The sequence below is a fragment of the Balaenoptera ricei genome, chromosome 6 (genome assembly GCF_028023285.1).
Source record: "Balaenoptera ricei isolate mBalRic1 chromosome 6, mBalRic1.hap2, whole genome shotgun sequence".
NCBI lineage: Eukaryota > Metazoa > Chordata > Mammalia > Artiodactyla > Balaenopteridae > Balaenoptera > Balaenoptera ricei.
Window position 1 is genome coordinate 65,932,215 of NC_082644.1, and position 11,663 is coordinate 65,943,877.

Below are 11,663 nucleotides of genomic sequence, written 5' to 3' on the forward strand. Positions count from 1 at the left end.
TGGTGGCACAGTGGTTAAGAATCCGCCTGCCAATGCAGGGGACACGGGTTCAAGCCCTGGTCCAGGAAGATCCCACATGCCGCGGAGCAACTACTGAGCCTGCGCTCTAGAGCCCGTGAGCCACAACTACTGAGCCCGCATGCTGCAACTAATGAAGCCCACGTGTCTAGAGCCCGTGCTCCACAACAAGAGAAGCCACCACAATGAGAAGCCCACGCACCGCAACAAAGAGTAGCCCCCGCTTGCCACAACTAGAGAAAGCCCGCACGCAGCAACGAAGACCCAACGCAGCCAAAAATAAAAAATAAATTAATTAAATAAATTAAAAAAAAAAAAAAAACACAGTACAGGTAGAAAGTGAGACATGCCCATGAAGTGAAGTTTTACCAGATGTAAAGGAAAAGATTATATCATTCTGGGATAAGTAGTGAAAATGGATGAAAATGACATATATTGAGGGCGAATTATATGGCAGGTATTGAGCTAGATGGTTAACATGCATAATTTTTTTTGGCAGCATTCCTGGCATGTGGGATATTAGTTCCCCGACCAGGGACTGAGTCTGTGCCATGCCCCCTGCAGTGGAAGCGCATAGTCTTAACCACTTGACCTCCAGGGAAGTCCCAACATGCATGATTTAATTTCATATCACTTTTACCCTGTTAGACGTTAAAAAAAAAAAAAAATCCCCATTTTTCAGGAGAGGTAACTGAGTCTTGAGGAGAATAAGTAACCAAGGCAATTTTCCAGTTAGGAAGCAGCAAAATCTAGGGTTGAACCCTGGTCTGTTTGCCTCTAAAGATAGCAGGTGGGAGAGGGAGTATCTGTTACTATTTTTATTTTTGAAAGTGATTTATTGCAGTTTTAAGAAATAGAAACTTTATGTATGTGCACTGTAGGATAGAAGAATTGTAAGAGATTGAAAGGCAGGAAACAGACATTCAGTACAGCATCAACACAGATGTAGAGGCTGGAGGGTGAGAAATTGTGGGCACTCAAGCTGACTGGAATGGGCTGCCTGTAGGCTGATCTTAAGTTCTCAGACCTAAAACATATTTTTAAAAGAGAGGAAAGAAAGACATTTAAATCTGCACAGGGAGGGGCTTCCCTGGTGGCGCAGTGATTGAGAATCTGCCTGCCAATGCAGGGGACACGGGTTTGAGCCCTGGTCTGGGAAGATCCCACATGCCACGGAGCAACTGGGCCCGTGAGCCACAACTACTGAGCCTGCGCGTCTGGAGCCTGTGCTCCGCAACAAGAGAGGCCGCGATGGTGAGAGGCCCGCGCACCGCGATGAAGAGTGGTCCCCACTTGCCGCAACTACAGAAAGCCCTCGCACAGAAACGAAGACTCAACACAGTCATAAATAAATAAATAAATAAATAAATAAAAGACCGTGAATTTCTTTAAAAAAAAAAAAAAATCTGCACAGGGAGATTTAAAACCTGTGTCAACACATCTGCAGGAGATTATTTCTAGGATTTCTCCATTTGACCTTGGTGTCCTGCTTCTACTGAGCTTCTGTTCTGGGTTTCCCTGCTGCCTCTACATTATGATATGTCCACTCAGAGGTGAATGTACCAGCTCCTCAGAATACTGGTACTAATGCCTATCATTTATTTTCAACACATAGTTTTTGAGCCCCTACTATAAGCCTGCCCTAGGTCATAACTGCCAACATAAATCAAATGGAGGCCCTGCCTCATAATTATGTCTAACTTGGGCCTCCCTCAAATTCCCTGTCAAATTATGAGCTCCTCTGAGGTTCATTTGTAATTTCCTGTAGTAGAGCAGAGTGGTTAAGGGAATGACTTGACGTCAGACAGACCTGAGTTCAAGTCCCAGTTCTACTCACTGTGAATTGTGGAAATGTGGTCACACAGAGCTTCTGTAAGCCTCGGTTTCCTTCTCTATAAATTGGAGATAATGATAATATAAGTATACATGGGAAACATAGATTGGTTGCTACATCTACTTTTTTTTTGACAAGGAAAAACTATTTAAATTATGCACTCAATTCAATTGGTGTATTTCAAAAAGTGCAATATTTTTCTTCATTATCAATAAAAGGAGTTAGAAGTTAACTTCAAAGAAATAAGGAAATGACAAATTACCTGAAAAGTCACAGTCACATATGCATTCACTGCATCCTATAGAAGAGGGGCAAGTTAGGTTCACCCACTTTCATGAGTTCCATCAAATACCAGACCTATTCATGGGTGGAAGAGAAAAGGCAAATTTTTTAAGGAAGTATGTTATTAAATGAGGTATTTGGAATTCCTAAGAGTACCAGGTGGGGAGTATCTTTTCTAAACTAGATCTAGGAAGTACAATGTGGACTCAATCTGTCCTCCTCCCTTCCAAAGGCTGTTCACTTATTAATGAATTAAAAAACAAGCAAACAACAACAGAAAACAAGATTAAAAAACAACAACAACGACAATTTCACACATACCACCAAAACAGAAAAATAAAACACTAAGAGGTCCCAGATTACTCTCCAGACAGGAACCAGTGGTTCTAGGCTCAACAGTTCAAGCCTAGAATTCATCTGTTACAAAGTCATCATGAGCATGCTTTACTTCCAAAAACAAAAATTTTTGTAACAATAAAAACAAAAACTAGTCCTGATCACTTTTCTAACATACTCAAATTTAACTAGTATTTAAACTGAGTTGGGAGAAGAAAGAAATCCATACTTACGGGCCAAGGGTGGGTGCAGAGCATTTGTCCTTGCCCTCATGCAAGGCTGAGACATTCAGCTGCTGAAGAAATAATTAGTCCTTTTTAGTCAGGCAGTTTCTTATTTCCATAGACAGCAATAGCAAGATCCGCAAAGGTGCCAGCTCCCTGTGTCCTTTGCCCCACAAGACAGCACTAAAGCAAAAGGGGTCAGATAACAAGGCAACATGGGTGATAAGGCGCTCTGGTTCTGAGGAACCAGTTTTATTTATTTATTTGGCCGTGCTGGATCTTCGTTGCAGCATGTGGGATCTTTTGAGTTGCGACAAGCGAACTCTTAGTTGTGGCATGTGGGATCTAGTTCCCTGACCAGGGATCGAACCCCGGGCCCCCTGCACTGGGAGCATGGAGTCTTAGCCACTGGACCACCAGGGAAGTCCCAGGAACCAGTTTTATACTAAGCAGTTTGAGTATTTCCTGCTAAGCAATTTTATAGCATGCAGCTGTACCCTAAAGTGTGGGGAAGAGAGGAGTTTCAAGGCAGAAGCCCTTATATCTTACCAGAGCCTGGGAGGCAGTAAGAAATTGTCTCATAACAGCCTCGAGGAAAGATAAAAAGGAGGGTGAGAAATGGCCTTGTAGCAGCTCCTCCCAAGCCTCCCACTCTCTCAAGTTCTGAGAGGATTATGGGGCATTTCACCAAGACTTAGATCTCCTGAGGTGAAGCCTTGTCTACGTGGCCTATATGGATATTTGCAAGGACACCTGCACAGAGCAGTTTCCCTACAACTTCACCCCCTAACCGCTCACATCACTAGCCAAGAACTCTCTTTAGAAACATGGGCCACTCCGTCAGATATCCTAATTATACAAATCCTTTTAATTTGTCCCAGGCAACAGAGATACAACAATCGATTTAACTTAGAGCAGTTGCTATAGTCTGTAAACAGGCCTGTGAATAGGTAAAAGGAAATCGGATCGGGTTCGAGAAAGTTGATCTTGTTCTACTGTCTGGCGTGGCAGCTGTGAACTCCTGCAGTCAGCAGCTGCTGGGAAGCTTCTGAGAGCTCTTGGATTAAGATTCCCTATCGGCCAGTGGTCAAGTTGGAGGTGTCAGTCTGCCTTAAAAACTAGCCAGGCCGCCCGCCCGCGCGTCCCTCGGTCCCCCTGCAGCAAGCAGTCCCTCCGACCGTCCGACCCAGAGTAGCCGGCCGAGCCCGAGGCCTGGGCTCTTGCTCCCTGGCGGAGGGATCCGCGGCGGCAGCTGAGGAGGCGGCGCTGAGCCTGGAAGGAAGCGGCAGCTGCCGCGGGGGCGGCTCGAGCGGCAGCGCATAAAGGGGCCGCCGCCGGATGATGCGGTGACCCCTACGGCAGGCTCAGGAGCCGAGTGGGCCACGGCCCCAAGTCCGTCCCGCCGGACCCGCGCTCCGGAACTCCCCATCTTCTCCGGCCGACCCGCGATCACCAAGGCGGCCTCGCGCCCCCTGGCCCCTTCCCCGTCCCTGCCCTGCCCCTTCCCCGTCCCTGCCCTGCCCCTGTTCCCGCCCCCCGCGATGGCTCTGAAGAGAATCCACAAGGAATTGAACGACCTGGCGCGGGACCCCCCAGCACAGTGTTCAGCAGGTCCCGTTGGAGATGATATGTTCCATGGGCAAGCTACAATAATGGGGCCAAATGACAGTCCCTATCAGGGTGGAGTATTTTTCTTGACATTCATTTCCCAGCAGATTACCCCTTCAAACCACCTAAGGTTGCATTTACAACAAGACTTTATCATCCAAATATTAACAGTAATGGCAGCATTTGTCTTGATATTCTGCGGTCACAGTGGTCTCCAGCACTATTTCAAGAGTACTTTTGTCCATCTGTTCTCTGTTGTGTGATCCCAATCCAGATGATCCTTTAGTGCCTGAGATTGCTCGGATCTACAGATAGAGAAAAGTACAACAGAATAGCTCGGGAATGGACTCAGAAGTATGCGATGTCATTAAAGAAATTATTGGATAACCTCTACAAATAAAGATAGGGGACCTCTGAAAGAAAGTCCTTTTGATTTCCATTTGACTGCTTTCTGTGAGCCCAGGCCTCATCTTCCCCTGTGCACGTTCACCTGATACAGCAGTGCTGTGTGTTGTACATACTTGGAACAACAAACTAGAAATACTGTACTTCTGTGCCAACATTGCCTCCTAGCAGAGAAGTGTGTGTGTGACAAGCCAGTTCTCCAGGCATAACCTAGGTGTGAGACTAAAAGCTTTCCTTATTGACTTAAATTTGGATAACAGCAGAGTGAGGGGTGGTGGGTATGGTGTGTGCTTGGATGGGGAAGGAAAGCTCCACTGACCTGTAGGAGACTGTTTTTTAAGTGAAATCCCATTAAACTCAAAACAGTTATGAAAAGCAAGGCGAAGAACATGAAGCTGTTTCTGTATTCATTTTATTCCAAAGGACTTAACGTCTTAGGTGAAAGTTATGACCAATCAGATTAAACTCTACCTACATCCTGTATTTTAAGGTCTAAGTTTAACTGGTCAACATTTAAATGGATTGCAGCTATTAGTAAATAAAGTGTGATGGGCTTTGTTTCCAACTCTTTTACATCTCCCCACCCTTCAACCTTCGTCCTTCAGCCCCTTTTTCTCTCTTCCATATTCTTTGGTTTGTATGTGGTTTCTCAGTTAATACATAGCTAATAGCTCTTATTTTTCTTATGTTTTTAACTGCTTAGGTCTATCTGGATGTAAGGGTGAAAATTCATTCGATGGAAATACTTGTGTATATTTAAAGACCCAATTGCTCCTCTGGAGCTTGTACGTTCAAGAATGATTAATCTATGTAATAAACTGATTACTACAGTCATTACATTAAAAAAAAAAACTAGCCAGATGCTCTGCAGATCAGAGCTGAAAGAGATGAATGGACCCTCCCCAGTCCCATCCCTCCCCAGCAGTTAAGGTTGTCCTGTGCTAGCTGCCACACCCAAGTGCTTGGCATCAGTCCCCACAGCAATCATGTCACCCTTTTGCCAGTTGTCCCCATGTCTTATTCACACCATACGCCCAGACTTGTTCCTAGGTGGCTCAGTAATTTCTTCCTTGTACCACCTAGAACATCTACAGTCCTCTGATATGTGGGCAACACTAGAAGCACTTTAGAGTTGTCATCTCACATCCATGATCATTATCATCATTATCCATAACCGCCCAAATCTAGCAAGCTTAGCTGGGCAGCAAAAGGACATCGAGTTAGAATCTCCCACCTCCTGGCTCCTCTTTGATACACACAAATTCCAGTATCCCCATATCCCAGGAGGTAGACTTGGGAGGAAAAGAGTGAATGAGTTAATTACACAGTCCACATGCCAAGACCAGCCAGGTCCAGTGCCCCAGACTATGTGTCCCCAAGTTCCCTTTGCTACTTGACTGTGTAGTTGGCAGTTTGGGTATGTGTGCCAGGCTTCCTTTGTCTCAGGTGCTGGAATCACTGGAGCTTATTTTTAGGCCCGGTTCTGACGTGTAGATGGATTGCTGCCCTGTGCAATAGTATATTCAGGTGGCTATGGTCCTTACCTGGGAAGCTCAGGTCAAATCAGCTTGTTTCCACTGATGTTCATCCTCCAAGAGTCCTTTTCCATAGGCATTCACATGGGTCACAAACAGAGGGCACGGGTCTTGTGCAATCTTATTCCCCGTTTGGCCCCTCTGAGCTAAGACTTGATCATCCAACTTTCCTGCTGCCAAGTACCAGACTACACTGCTAGCCCACTGCCCAATGCCATGAGTCAATGAAAATGCAACAAGGCATATTTTGGGAGGCATTTTTAGAGCAAACACCACAACTTAAACTATGCTCAATGAGCAGAGTTCCCTTTTCCATGCATAGTTTTACAGTTTTCTTTAAAGCTGCACAGCTGTACCATTCCAGTACATTCCTGTATAGGGGGCCCCAAGACCACACCCCAGGTTCAGTGATTCACGAGGAGGACTGACAAAATTCAGCACATAGTTGTACTCACAGCTATGATTTATTACAGTGAAAGGATACAAAACAAAGTCAGCAAACGAAAAAGGCATATGGTGGAAAGCCTAGAGAAAACCAGGCACAAGCTTCCAAGTCCTCTCCCAGTAGAGTCACACAGGACAGCTTAATTCCCCCATCAACAAGTTGTGCCAACACATGTGAAATGTTACCTCCTGGGGAAGCTCATTAGAGACAGTGCCCAAGGCTTTCATTGGGAGCTGGTCACGTAGGCACCTTCTGCCTAACACATACCAAAATTCCAGATTCCCAGGAGGAAAGCAGCTATTTAGCATAAACCACACTGGTTGTACAAACAGTTTAAGTACACTGAACCACTCTTATCAGTTCTGTGAATGGTGGGAACCCTCCCCAAAACACATCCTAGACACCAGGCCAACCTTGTAAGCAGTACTTTCCAAGGATAAGCAGGCTCTTGGCTCTTGGCCAAGGCATCTTTACAGCGAAAGTATTATCAGTAGGACCTCCTGCAGCAGGGTGAGAGCGGCCTGCAGTACTGATCTCAGTTATGCCCTTTCAGGGTCCTTTACTTAGCCAATTAAAACAAGTCCCACTAACTATACAGATCTATCTGAAAAAGCCAGATGACTTCATCCTTAAGCTTCTGATTAACTTTTTTTTTTTTTTAACCTAGCCCAAGGCATCAATTCAGGCACAGCCAGTAAGTTGAAGCTGACCTGAAAGCTTTCCAGGGCTGAGGTAGTATGATAGTCGAGGCACACAGACAAGTACAGTCCCAGAGATCGCAAGTGGTAACCATAGAAACAAAGAGTTCACAAATGTTGGGGCATGCCAAGCAGGACATACATTAGTCAGGCAGCACAGGTTATCAGGGCCCCATGTGGCCTTGTACTGTCAAACCTCCCACTCTGGGTTCTCAGTCCAGTCCAAATTATGCAGTTCAGTCCCTGATTTCAGAGGGACTCCCTGAGGCAAGTCAGTTCCAAACAGTTTTACCTGTCTATAACATCAGTTCAACAGCTTCACAAGTGTGGACAACATCTATAGGTGTTCTGCAGGAAAGTGCTGGCACTGGGGTCACCCCCTGCCATCTCAGTGCTGGTAAGGTGTGAGCCTAGCCTCAGCAACCAGTTTAATTCAGAGAACTCGCAGCTTGAAAAGGCATATAGTTTTTCCTTTAGGAAGAGGGCAAGGCTTCCAGGAACAGTTCTAAAAAACAAAGATCATTAATGCCCTTCCCCCCCTGCCTCCCCATCCCCAGGTGCTGGGGTTTTACTTTTTCCTGCATCATTACAAAATCAGTTGTGTCCTGTTCAGCAATGGTAACAACATTTTTTCAATTATCCCCTACTCTCATCTAGGCCATTCACCTGGAAAAGTTGTATGCAAAAGGCATAAAAGCATTTTCACAGAAAAACATTTTTGTATAATTTAACCAGAAAGACACATCATATTCGAAATGGGTCAGAATGAAATCTTAAATTTTTAAAAGATAATTATAATGGGCTTAATAACCTGCCATCCATTTTGTCCTAATCATTTATCCAGGGAACAGCCTAGAAAAGATCAGTCCCTTTCTGGGGACAGCTGCATTTAATAATCAAACTGCCTTACTAAGGTGTGTATACCAGGAAAAAGGTGAGGGAAGTAGAGTCAGGCTATCAGACCGCCATTGCAAACTGCAACTAATTTAGAAAGCTGAATACAAGTCAACAGCAGTGAGACGACCCTGAAACGGGGTCCAGAGTCTGACCTGTTAGTAGTGGGTGGAGGTGTCACACTCCCTAGCTTTTGCAGGAATCCTGTTAGGAATGCATTCAGTCTCTGTATCAGAAATATAGAGCTGATCAGCAGCTCAATTTCACATGGCCCCATCAGAAATAAGCCCTTTTCTGTGGGCATTTGTGACCCAGATGGTCCAGCCAGCATCCATGATGTTTCCACAATTTAGCCCACAGAGAAGTGTCCTAAATGTGTAACTATTCCAGAATCTGAGTTTTATTTTTTGAGCAGAACTTCGTCAGCTTTTAGTTTGGCACAGCTAGTGCTGAGGCTGAAATAGCCCAAACCAGGTTTCAGCTTAGAGTCAGGTCTAGGCAATTAAGCGTCAGGATTCCAAAAAAGCCAGCAGCTTTTCTTTAGCAGCATATTCAAAGCCCAGATACTACAAGGCCAGAGAGCCATGTTCCAAGTCCAACTGACAAGTGAGGCTTTATGACGCCCTTTTTATCTTGTCAGCCTTAGAGTCCAAAAAGACCCACCCAAAAATATGCACATCAGGCTGGAAAATCATCAGGCTTTATGGATCAGACATCTGATTTTACAAAAGCTCATTAGCAACTCAAATCTGCTTTGTAAAACTCCAAAAGTGTATTTCTATCTGGAGAGTGCCTCTCTTTTAATGTTGTTTCATTTTTTTCCAGAAGTTACAATAGGCAAAAAGTATAACAAATATCATCAGTTACAGAGACTGACTTTGTTTTCAACACTCAAAAAAAAAAAAAAAAAAATTTCAATCCACCCACCAATGGCGAAAAGCAAGTATTTGTGTGTCCCACTAACACTTTTTCTTTGCAACTTTCCCTGCCTGGGATGATCCCTGTAGCATTTATGAAATTATAAGCATATAATATTTTCCATCAATTTTTATCCTACATCCAGATGCAAAAACCACAAAGCACAAAGCTATTTCAACACAGCGCACCCCCCTCAACCTTTAAATGGAAATTTACTCAACCCTCTACCAGTAAATTTAACATTTCCAGGATTAACATTAGAGCTACCAAGGAAGACTCTCAGCTGGAATTGGGGGCAGGAGAGGGAGGATAGGGCTACTGTACCAGTGATGGTAACTAGGCTGAAGAAATGGCTGCAGTGCTTTTTTCCCTTTTCCCCCTCTGGTTTGCTTTGCTCTAGCCGTGGGAACTGACCTAACATTTTTTTCCTTCAACTTGGAAAAAAAAGCAATACAAACTTTTAATATTTCTGGGTCATCCAAACTCACCTTTGGGAATTTGGGGGCCCTTTCTCCTCCCACATGAAGGAGAGAACAAAATACAAAAAGGCATCACCTTTTTCCCCTCACTTTAGCACATTTTAGCACAGGCTGCACTTTTGCCCCTCGCTTCAGCCAGCACAGCCAGAAACAGCCAGGAGATCCAGCAAGCCAACTCTCCTGGAGTTGGATCTATCATTTTCAAATTCCACAGGTAACTTCCACCTCTCAGAAAATACTGCTGTTTCATCCCGTGAATGACTCAATAGCCAGCATAGTTAGTACTAAAGATGTGTTATCCCTCACTCCTTCACCTTTACCTTCCTCAAGCTGTTTTTGCCATATTTCAGTGAGTCAGAGTTGGGCTAGCAAATCCCATTTCTGACACCAACTGAGGTAGGGGTCCTCAAGACCACCCTCCCCCAAGGTCTGATGATTTACTAGAAGGACAATGTTCAGCATATAGTTGTGCTCACAGCTAAGATTTATTACTGTGAAATGATACAAAACAAGACAGCAGATAGAAAAGGCACAGGGAGCAAGCACATTAGAGCCCAAGGCTTTATTGGGGGACTGGTCATGTAGGCACTTTCTGCCTAACACATACCAAAATTCCAGACTCCCAGGAGGAAAGCAGGTATCCAGCATAATCCACACTGGTTGTACAAACATTTTAGGTACAATGAGCCACTCATATCAGTTCTGTGGATGGTGGGAACCCTCCCCAAATCACATCTCAGACACCAGCAAAAGGCCAACCTTGTAAGCAGAACTTCCTAAGGATAAGCAGGCTCAGATCTGCTATGTTAACTCTTTCCTACACAACCCCTTTGACCTTTAACTTAGCTGGCATATCCATGAGGCTTAGGCATCCTTAGGAGCTGTAGTGTACCCAGGCCCCCAAGAAGCCTAAGGTGATAGCATAGATCCTGCATCTGAGATAGACACATCTTCCTAGTAATTATGTAGCTGTGAGATTCCATTAATGCCCAGTGTGGTAGTTTGAATAACAGCCCCCAGAGATTTCCAGGTTCTAATCCTTGTGACCTATGAGTGTTAATTTATGTGGTAAAAGGGATTTTGCAGATGTGATCAAGTTAGGGATCTTGAGATGGGGATTATCCCTTTGGGCCCTAAATGTAATCACAAGTGTCCTTAACAGAAAGAGGCCAGAGGGAGATTTGACTATAGAAGAGGTAGTAGGAGATGTAATGATGCAAGCAAGAGGCTGAAATGATGTGAGGAAGGGGTCATGAGCCAAGACCCTCCAGAAACTGGAAAACGCAAGGAAACTGATTCTTCCTTAGAACCTCTAGAAGGAGGGCAGCCGTGCCAACACCTTTATTTCAGTCTACTGAAACCCATTTTGGACTTCTAGCTTTCAGAACTGTAAGACAATTTTGTGTTGTTTTAAGCCACTAAGTTTGTGGTACTTTGTTACAGCAGCAATAGAAAAGTAATACACCAAGTCTTACTTCTTTCCTGGATATACTATTTCCATTTCATAATGCATGCTTGCTGGGCAATACCCACTTTGTTGGCATTTTTATTTTTGACCCACTCCAGAATGGGCAGGTCAGAGAATAACATCATGTGCTATTGCTTAGTTAGCTTCTCAGGGTCCACCAGCACTCAATAACAGGCCAATAATTACCCCTCAAATGGAGTATACCAGGCAGTGGTGTTAGGAAAATGCTCTGTCCAAAACCCTAGTGGGCACCACTGCCTAGTGCCACAGATGCAGTCTACTGCAAGCACTGTCAAGCACTGATATTTGAAGCTCAAAAGGCTCATTAGAACTAGCCAGTCGAAATAAGAGGACAGTCTGTATAGCCTGCTAGATAGTTTCCTTATGTGTCCTCTTACTACCACTTCCTTAGTCAGTATAGTTATCTGCTCATCCCCTCTCTTCCCTTCACCTGGCATCCTGTCCTGCTCTACTAGTATCTCATAACTGGGCTGAAAGATCCAGGTGGGCTCCTAGTTG

At 44.6% G+C, this 11,663-nt stretch overlaps 1 pseudogene; it reads left to right on the top strand.

Moving 5' to 3' along the window:
• The first annotated feature begins 4,221 nt into the window (after nucleotides 1-4,221).
• Nucleotides 4,222-4,710, top strand: LOC132367830 (ubiquitin-conjugating enzyme E2 D2-like; annotated as a pseudogene).
• Nucleotides 4,711-11,663: the final 6,953 nt, after the last annotated feature.